Genomic DNA, 9,618 nt, shown 5'->3' on the forward strand with positions numbered 1-9,618 from the left:
AGGGAGCTGTGCCCCCTGCTGACCCCAGACCCTCCTATGAGCCTGCAGCAGCTGTGGAGCCTCGAAGTGGCCCCGTGGGCTCTGGGCTGTGAGAAAGGCCGGCTGTGGTTCAACTGCGCCATCCTGTCTCTTCCTTGCATTATGAGTTCTTGCAAATTACTGTTTTCAGTTGAAAAGAGACTCCAGAGGGCTCTTCAGCTGCTCAGCAGGAGATGTGGATGCTCTTGAATTAGCGTGGAGAAGTGGAGCCTTCTATGGCTGATGGCCTGAGGCCCCCTTTGTCTTGTCCCTCAGCCGGGGCCTGGGAGGGACAGCTGTGCCTCTTGGGGGTTCTCACAAGGACAGTCTCAGCTGAGACCAGGTCAGAGTTATCTGTGTTCCGAATGTCTGTTGAGAAGGGGTCGGGGGTCGAGGGATGCCGCATTAGGCTTTGCAGTTTCTGAGGGACCAGCAGCCTTCTGACACCTACAGCAGGGGGGCCTGAGTGGGCCTCTTACCCAGCCTCACGGCCTGTCGCTGGTCAGCGTGCATAGTGGGCCTTTATTTGGTCCAGTCAGAGAGCAGGAGGCCATTGAGAAAGAGCCGGCTCCTGGCTCACAATGTGCGTGCGTGCGTGCGTGCGTGCGTGTGTGTGTGTGTGTGTGTGTGTGTGTGTGTAATGAGGACCCTCTGGGATTCCAACATTCTTGCCTTACTGGGTAATTTTAGGTAAACTCACCTCTACCTCTGGTTCCCACCTTAGCTGGGACCACTCTCCCCAGAGCCTATTGTAGTGTTTATTGAGCGTGGGCTTTTTCCTAGGCTCCAGTAAGCACTTTATAGCATTATCTCATTTAATCTTTACCAGAATCCTGTGCTGTGTTATGGCCATTGTTCCCATTTTACAGATGACAAAATCAAGGCCCAGGCACTTGCCCAAGTTCACAGAGCTAGTAAGTGGCCAGGCGGGATTTAGACGCTGGTCTGTCTTGCACCAAACTCCACACTCCTTCCCATATTAACCTTGACAGGGTCTCTGCCTTTGGACCGCATCCCCTCCTCACATGTGTAGATACATGTGCCTGGATCTGTTGTTAAAGAAAAGCCAGAGCTGGACAGTAAAGTGCTAAAAACAGATTTTATTCAGGACTATTGCAATAGGGGAAAAGAGACCTCGGGAGAGAACCAGCTGAATTCTGACTGCAGCAGGGGCCTGTGAAACCCAATTAGATATCGAGGGGGTGAGCAGGTACGGAGGATGGGGGTTCTGGCTAAACCAACGTAGCAGGGTTCTTGCTAAAACTGGACGGTGCAGAGACGCCTCATGAGAAGGAGTTCAGAGGAGCCTGAGGAGGGAGAGAATCTTTGTCCCTGTTCATTCCCCATCTGGGCCTGGAAACAGGCAGCTGTCCTAAGTGAAGCATAATCATTAAGAAAGGGGGCTGTGGCGCCAGACTTGCCTAGACTCAAATCCCAGCTCTACCACCTACTAGCTGAGTGCCTCAGTTTCCTTACCTGTAACATGGGGATAATCATGGACCTTGCTGTGGGTCCTGGGTCAGGTGATATGGCAACAGCCTGAGACAGGACACAGATCTGCTTACAGTGGCCAAAGTCTGATTGCTGGACAGTGTCCCCCACACCAAGGCAGCCAGCGACCGTCGGGCATCACTCTGCTGTGGGGTCTGCTCATTGCACAAATGTCTTTGACCTCTGCTCTCTGGATGTCCAGGCCCCGTGGGAGGAGCCAAGGCACAGAGGTGAAGAGAGTGGGCTGTCTCCCTAGATGACGGGTCCTGAAAGGCAGAGGGACGCTGAGCTGAGCTCGTGTGTGCGTCTTTGTGTGTGTGCCAGTGGTTCTTAACCCGGGGTGATTTTACCCTCTGGAGACATTTGGTAATGTCTAGAGACGTTGTTGATTGTCACAGCTGGCAGATGGGCACTGGTAGGCAGAAGCCAGGGATGCTTCTAAACAAATCCAGCCCAAAAAGTCAGTAGTGCTGAGGTGAGAAAGGAGTGCGGTGAGCACTTTTGTGGCCTCTGCACAGAGACCCCAGGGCTGCAAAGCACTGGGAGGAACCACGTGCCTGCACCACCCTGCTCAGTCTGCCGCCTCCCATCAGCTGCTTCCAGGCAGATAATCAGGTCTCCCCAGGTTTAATAGAATCCGAGCAGCTGAGGCAAATGTAAAAACAAAGCCCAGTGCAAACGGGTTTTTATGTAAACACAACAGGGGGTGGCAGCTGCTTGTGGAGAAAGTACCCTGTGGCTAGTACTTCTCAGAGCAAAAATAACCCCAATGTTCCTGTTCCTGGAATGGTGCAGGCAATGAGATGAGGGTCACGTGGGAACCCAGATGCTCATGGGAGCTGTCCCTGCCAGGAATGAGCCACCCCTTCCCTCCAGGTGAGCATCCTGGGATGAGAAGAGAGCAGGTGTTGATTCTTCTGGAAGCATCCCTTCCTTCGGGGCTCTGTAGAAAATCTCCAATAGGGTCACATTCTGAGGTACTGGGGGTTAGGACTCCAACGTATAAATTTTGGGGAGACAGTTCAACCCCTAACAGCACATAGAAGCACTCTCTGAGTATTAGTTCATTATCAGTGTTATGAGGTAGCACTCATTTAATTCTTACCACAACCTCTGAGGGAGTTGCTGTCCACGTAACATGTGGAAACTAAGGCTTCCACATGAGGAAGGCTCCTCAATGCACCAGTGTCTCATGGGTTCTGATGGTGGAAGTGAAATTTAAAATCAAGGCCTGCTGTGCCCCAGAGGCTCTGCACCCTTCCAGAGGACCGCGTTCTGATTTCTTCCAGCCTCCCGTAATCATGTCCATGCGGGCTGCTCTAATTACCTACACAGGGAGTTTTTAAAGTCTGGTCCCTGGCCCAGCAGCAGCGGCTCACCTGGGACCCTGTTAGAAATGCACATTCTCAGGCCCTAATCCAGACCTGCTGAATTAGGAAACTCTGGGGGCGGGGCCCGGCCTCTTCCAGAGGCTTCCCACGCAAGTTCCAGTCTGAGAACTCCTACTGTGCACCCTCCCGGAGGATCACAGGGAAGCATGGAGTTGCCAGACTGAATCCGGATCGAAAGGCCGCCTCAGATCTCAGCTGGGACCTAAAGCTTCAATCTCAAGTGGCTCATGGCCAACAGCTTTCTCTGGCCTTGAATGTTTTCCTCTCTCTGATTCAGGAGACTTCAGGGACCATCTTGCTGTGTAAGGAACACAGAAAAGGCCCCCACCTTTGCCAGGTGGGGCTGGCACTTGTACTCCGGATTCCTTCAGGAGTGGTGTGCTCCAGGCTCTCAAACAGGACTTGCTGGAAGATGCCATATCCCAGGCTATGAGTGAGCTACAGAGATGAAGTGAAAACTTGAGGTCAAGCCCCCAAATCCCTAGGAGCACATGTTCCCTTTGGGGAGATAAACTTCTGTACAAGGCGGTAGTGGTGTCACCAAAATCCCATTGGAGCCACACAGCCCTGGGTTGAAATCTTCGCTCCACCACTTGTGAGCTGTGTGACCTTGAGTAAGTCCTTGACCTCTCTGAGCCTCAGGGGGCACCTGGATTCAAACCCATGAACCTTGGCAGCCATTTAGCCCACGCCTTTATTGTACTAACCTTGCCAGGGAGGGTCCAAGTGCTCCAACTCCCCAGCCAGTGCCCTGGGCAGGGAGGGGCCTGTGCGGATGAAAGGAGCTTCCCTGCCCCTGGGCACCTGACTGCTGCAGCCTCCAGCCCCAGCCAGCTCCTGTCTCCTCTCCCTCCTGGGATATATAAGAAGACAGACTTCCTCCCTCCCACCCGGCGGATTTATTCCTGGGGATGTGTGGGTGGATGTGTGTTTGTGTGTGTGGGAGGGGTGTTCCTCTAAATTTAAAGACACCATAACGGCAAGGACCTATTCATGTTGGGGCTGGTGAGGCCGCCTTTTAGAAGAATCACAAGTAAGGTGATCACAAGTAAGGTGTCCGGTCCCCCACCCCCCCAAACCCCACCCCCTGCCTGGCTCTGTGCCTGCCAGCCCCTCTGGCTGGGGTGATAACAGTAAGGCACCCCTACTGCTGATGCCCAGGGGAGGCCTTGAGAAGTGGCAGCTTTGTGCCCATTTTACAAGTCTGGAAAATGGAGGCGCAGAGAGGGGACGTGCCCTCCTGAGGTCTTGAGTTAGGAAGGGACAGAACCAGGACTCAGATGACCCCAGCATGTTCCCGAACCCGCGTGCCTCCCGCCCGGCCGCCGCGGCTGCTTGCAGTGACTCAGACTCGGAGTTAATAACCGCCGCGGTTGCGTTGAGGCCCAGAAGTGTGCCTGGCCCAGAAGTGTGCCTGCCCCAGAAGTGTGCCAAGCCTTTTACATACGTTGCTCCTGCTAACACGCCATGCAGGGGTGAGGAACCTGTCCTTAGAGCCCGTAAGTGGCTTCCTTATGTTCTCTGTGTTAGCAAGTGGCGAAGCCAAGACTCCAACTCAAGTCTTTTTGGCATCAAAACTCACGCTCTTTGGCCGTGGCCCGTGTGGCTCAGTTGGTTGAGCATCGCCCTGTGCACCGAAAGGTCTCCGATCTGGTCCCCGGTCGGGGTATGTACAGGAGGCAACCGTTCAATGTTTCTCTCTCTCATCGATGTTTCTCTCTCTCCCTCTCCCTTTCTGTCTCTGTCAAATCCATTTTAAAAAAATTATTAAAAACTCATGCTCTCTGCATCTCTCTTTAAACCACAGATGCTGTGGAAAAAGAAAATACGCATTTTAAAAAATCCCTCCTAAGCCTACCTGCAAGAGGTGACGTCTTGTGTAGCTTGGGGTGTTTCTGCCCGGCTGTTTCTCTGCTGAAGGGAGGTTCTTGCCCCTGGCCGCTGACCCTTGGTGTTCTGTAATTGCCGAGCAATTTCGAGATGACTTGAAATATATAATTCATGGGCTCATCTTTTACCCTGGTCGCGGGAAGGCAGCGAGCCGTGGCTGTATCCCAGGGAGACTTGCAGCCTTGCCCCAGGAGGAGATGGCACCTGAGGAGCTCAGAACAGAATTTCAGAATCAGAGAAGTCGCCACCGCGGAAACTGACCCTGGTGGCCCAGCACAGCATGCTAGAAGCCGGGGACCCAAGCATGGGATCTTACATAGAGCACTAGGATTTAATCTAGAATTGAGCTCTAGCATCGGTTGGGATTATACAGTATGTGGCCTTTGCAGATGGGCTTCTCTCGCTTAGTAATATGCGTGTAAGCTTCCTCCGTGTCTCTACATGGCTTGATAGCTCATTTCTTTTTAATGATGAATATTTCTTGGTCTGCCTGCCCCGCGGTTTGTTTATCTGTTCACCGGCTACAGGCCAGCTTGGTTGCCTCCGAGTTTGGGTAGTTATGAATAAAGCTGCTCTGAACATCCGCGTGCAGGTTTTCGTGTGGACGTAAGTGTTCAGCTGTTTTGGGTAAATACCAAGGAGGGTGATTGTTGAGTCATATGGTAAGAGTATGTTTCTTTTTGTATAGTTGCCGTTTAAAGACTGACTGGAGCTGACTCTTACGGAGTCCCGGCTGTATGCTCAGCAAGTACCCATGGCTTCTGACTCGGTGCTGCCTACAGCCCTGGAAGGCTGGCCCTTGGGTTTCCATGAGTCAGGAGCCCACGGCCTCCTTGGAGCCCCTGTCTCAGTCTCTCCTTTGCTTAGTTGTCTTCTCTTTGTAGACTAACTTGTGCTTTCTTTGGGCTCGTGTTGGTAGCTCCTTAGGTTTCAGGTCCTTAGTCCAAATGACCAGCAGAGATCAGAATGATCTCAAGTCTCAACTCCATTTTCCAGAAGGCAAAAATTGGTTGGCTAGTTTTACATCTGAGTCCACTTACGGCCCACTGGCAATGCCAGTGGGCAGGGGTATGTGGTACAAATATGGCCACTGGGACCTATCCCTGTGTACAGGGGTGGGGGCCCCTCACTGCACAGACACCCCCCCAAATGTAGCTTCCGTATGTACCTTGGGTGGTCTCTAATCATTACGACTCATCGAATCTTCATCTTTTATTGAGATGAAGTTGGGGCAAGTGGTATTGTCATGAGAAGGAAGGAGATGGTTTGTTGGCCAAAGTTGAGGCAGAGAATGACCATCTATTGAGAAACTGTTATGTCAGGCTTAGCAGAGTGAAGGCTCTGGAGCCAGACTGCCTGGGTTCGAACTCTGCTCTACCATCCTAGCTGTGGGACCTTGCACCGGTGACTTAGCCTCTCTGAACCTCAGTTTTCTCATCTGTAAAATGGGGCCAACAAAGGAGACATTTCATATAGGATTGTCGGAAGGAATAAATAAGTTCATATCTAGAATAGGGCCTGACACATAGTAGGTGCTCAATAAATACTAGCACATATAGTATTACGGTGTTAATGTATTTTAAACACGTTAGCTCATTTAACTGTCATATCTTCCTGACAAGGCAGGGCGGATTGGTCCTATGTGGCAGGTGAGGAAACTGAATCTGCGAGAGGCCACCTGCTGGAGATCGCACAGCCAGCATGCGGCTGAGGCGGGTTCAAACTAGGAATGTCTGACATTAGATCTTCCTGGCCGTCACGTCCACTCACTGTGGCCCAGCTCGATTCCCTGCAATAAGTGACAATGGCCATTAAGTTTGAGCAAGAGGCACTGGAGTCATTACCCAGGGAAACAAAATTTTAATATTTATTTATAATGGGCACCATATGCTCCCTCTGATTTTTTTATTTAATTACATCATGGCAGATGGCTGGGTGTTAAAGGCCATTTAGCTAATGGCACTTTGCCTTCTCATTTATTTTCCCGAGTTTTGGGAGGATGAGCGGCTATGGACATGGATGGTGCGCTGTGAGTGCTGGGTGGTGGCAGGCAAGTCCCCGACCTAGGAACAGAGAGGAGGAAGTGTGGGGTCTTCCGGGCTCTCCCTAGGAGGTGCCTGAGGGTGCGCGAGGGTGCACATCCTGTGACTAGGAGCCTGGAGAAGGTTTCTCCTGTGCGCGTGCACACACACACATACACACACACACACATGCAGAACCTTGGACACAGTAATCCCGCTGTTTTGATGCAGGAAATAAATCTGTACAGACGTGGCCATTGCAACTTTGCAAAGACTGGCCCAAAACTAGGAAAACATCACAACAGGGGGTCCACACACCATGTCTGGGTACAGTGTGGACCTGGGGTCCTGGGGTTCATTGGGTTACTAAAATTTTGGGTTCCTGTGGTCCAGAAGCAAGGATGAGAAGGGACTGAGTAAAGGAGCCAGGGGGAGAGGGGGCGGTCCATCTACCTGGAGCCGTGTCTGAGGCTGCCTTCGTATGGCATTTGGACGTTACCTCTATGGGCGGGGCACATACAGCATTCTTTACAGATCTGCCAGGCTGGCCAAAATGAAAAGGACTGACAGCATTAAGTGCTGACATGGATTTGGCGCAGCGGGAATGCTCACACTCTGTTGAAGGGAGTTGTCACGACAGCCACTTTGGAAAACAAGTCAGCATTTCTCAGGGTAGTCATGAGATGCTCACACAGTAGGACCTAGCAATTTCACTCCTAGGTATATATACACCCTACATTAATTCTTGCACATGTGTGCCAGGAGACAGGTTTGCAGCAACTAGTGGGGGATTTCATTCTGCCCAAGCCATATGAGCTGATAATTGATGCTGGAGAACCTCCGTGAAGGTAAATGGGGTCCTTATACCAGAAAAAAACGGGGTACTAGGCAGACAAAACCATATATATTCTTTACAAATTATTACAATAAAAGGTAACACTTGCATATATCAGCTCACTCAGTCCTCACACAAACCCTATGAGATAAATACTATTATTTCCCCATTCTGTTGATGAGGAAACTGAGGCACTGAGAGATTACTACCTACCTTAAATGGCTCAATGGAAATAAGATGCTCAGCACAGTGCCTGGCACATAGTAAATGCTCAACAAATACTGGTGATTTCTGATATTTTTATCCTTAGACCAAGACCAAAATTGCACCCCTGGCCGGGGCTCCCAGTGTCTTGGAGATCTCCAGCTGCCTCTCCTACCTAGAACTGTGAAGAAATCAGACCTTTACAAGCCCACTTTCTCGGTAGCTGTTTCTTGGCCCAGCTTGGATGGCCAGGGGTCAGCTGGTCCTGGAGCCCGGGCCCTTAAGTAAAGTTCAGGGGCTGCGGAGAGAGGGCTGGACTCCTGCCCAGCCTCATGGCTTCCAGCCAGATCTGCCCGCCCCCGGAATCTGGAAGGAGCCCTGTGGCCCCTTTCGGGGAGGCAGGGAGGGCGGGCAGGCAGGCCGCACCTTCTGTTTTCCCTTCCCGCAGGGCAGCTCTGCCCGCCAGTCGTTTTCTTGGCAGCTCAACGCCAGAGGTTCACTGCGGTGCTAAAAATAGGCCGTGTTTAGACACTCGGAGGCTCCGAGGCTCCGCCTGGAAACACCGACTGCAGTAACCACATGTCACCATTCCCGCAAAGGGGGCCCCTGGGCCTCGCCCTTGTAGAAACTCGCGCCAGCCCTGGGAGGGGAGCGGGGTAGGCGTCATCGGCCACATTCAACAGATGGGGAAACTGAGGCTTGCAGGGGTCTCTTGTAAAAGGAAGAGAAAAGAAACGATGATAGCTCTTAGCCAGCACCAACTCCACCCAGCCTTAGGGGTCATCTCATTGAATCCGCCCCCAAACCCCAGGAGGGAGATTCTACGATCAACCCCCACTTAATGGAGAGAGAACTGCAGCCGAGAGAGGTGATGGCACTTACCAGGGCCTCGTAGCTGCAAGTGACCGGAGGAGATGCTAATGCGATCATGGTTTCCCAGGTGTAATGAATGAGTGGAGACCCGGAGGCAAAGGCACTTGCTGGAGGCCAACCCCAGCCCCCCGCCCGAGGCTGGAGATACCCAACCTGTGGATCGGGGAGAACCTTCCCACCTGCCTCACGCGTTGCCAGGAGGGAGGAGTTCGTTAGAATGTGTTTGTAAAACCTTTAAACAGTGTCCGGCATATAGTAGGTGCTCAACAAGCGGCAGTTAGCTTCATTTCCCCATTCTCTTTGGGGTAGAATTTCTGTCTGGGGGGCGGGCTTGTGTGGGGAGACAGTGATGGATATGAGAGGCAGAGAAGACTTTGGGGTTCCCTTGGGGAGGTGAGACTGCGGCTCAGCAAGGACCCTGAACCCCTTGACCATCCAGAGCTGAGTAACGCACGATGTCACCTCCACAGAGTCCTGAATGAACAGTTCTCCGAGGCTGTTGCGCGGTGTCCTGACACGTGGCATGGAGCCGTGGGTGTGGGCTCAAGCCCTGGTGGGGAGGCCAGTCCCCTGATTCTTTGCATTCATCTCCTCCACTGGGGTTTCTTGGGGACCCACAACACACCATGTGCTGGGGCTCACGCAGTGAGACAGCAGACACGGTCCCACCCCCTTGGGGCTCGGATTCCAGGGTGCTCTCCCTCCAATGCGCCCCCACCTCCCTCCCAGCGCTGGAGGATGGTGTAGGAGGCTCACCGTCCCAGGAGGAGCCCCCTCCTCACAGCCCCTTCCTGGGAGGGCCCCCTCCGCTCCCCACGCCACCAAAGCCTCGGTCTCTTTCTGCTCCCTGCCAGCTCCTAATGAGCTTATATCCTCTTAAACCCACTTGGCACCC

Source organism: Miniopterus natalensis, chromosome 20 (assembly GCF_054644295.1).
Source record: "Miniopterus natalensis isolate mMinNat1 chromosome 20, mMinNat1.hap1, whole genome shotgun sequence".
NCBI lineage: Eukaryota > Metazoa > Chordata > Mammalia > Chiroptera > Miniopteridae > Miniopterus > Miniopterus natalensis.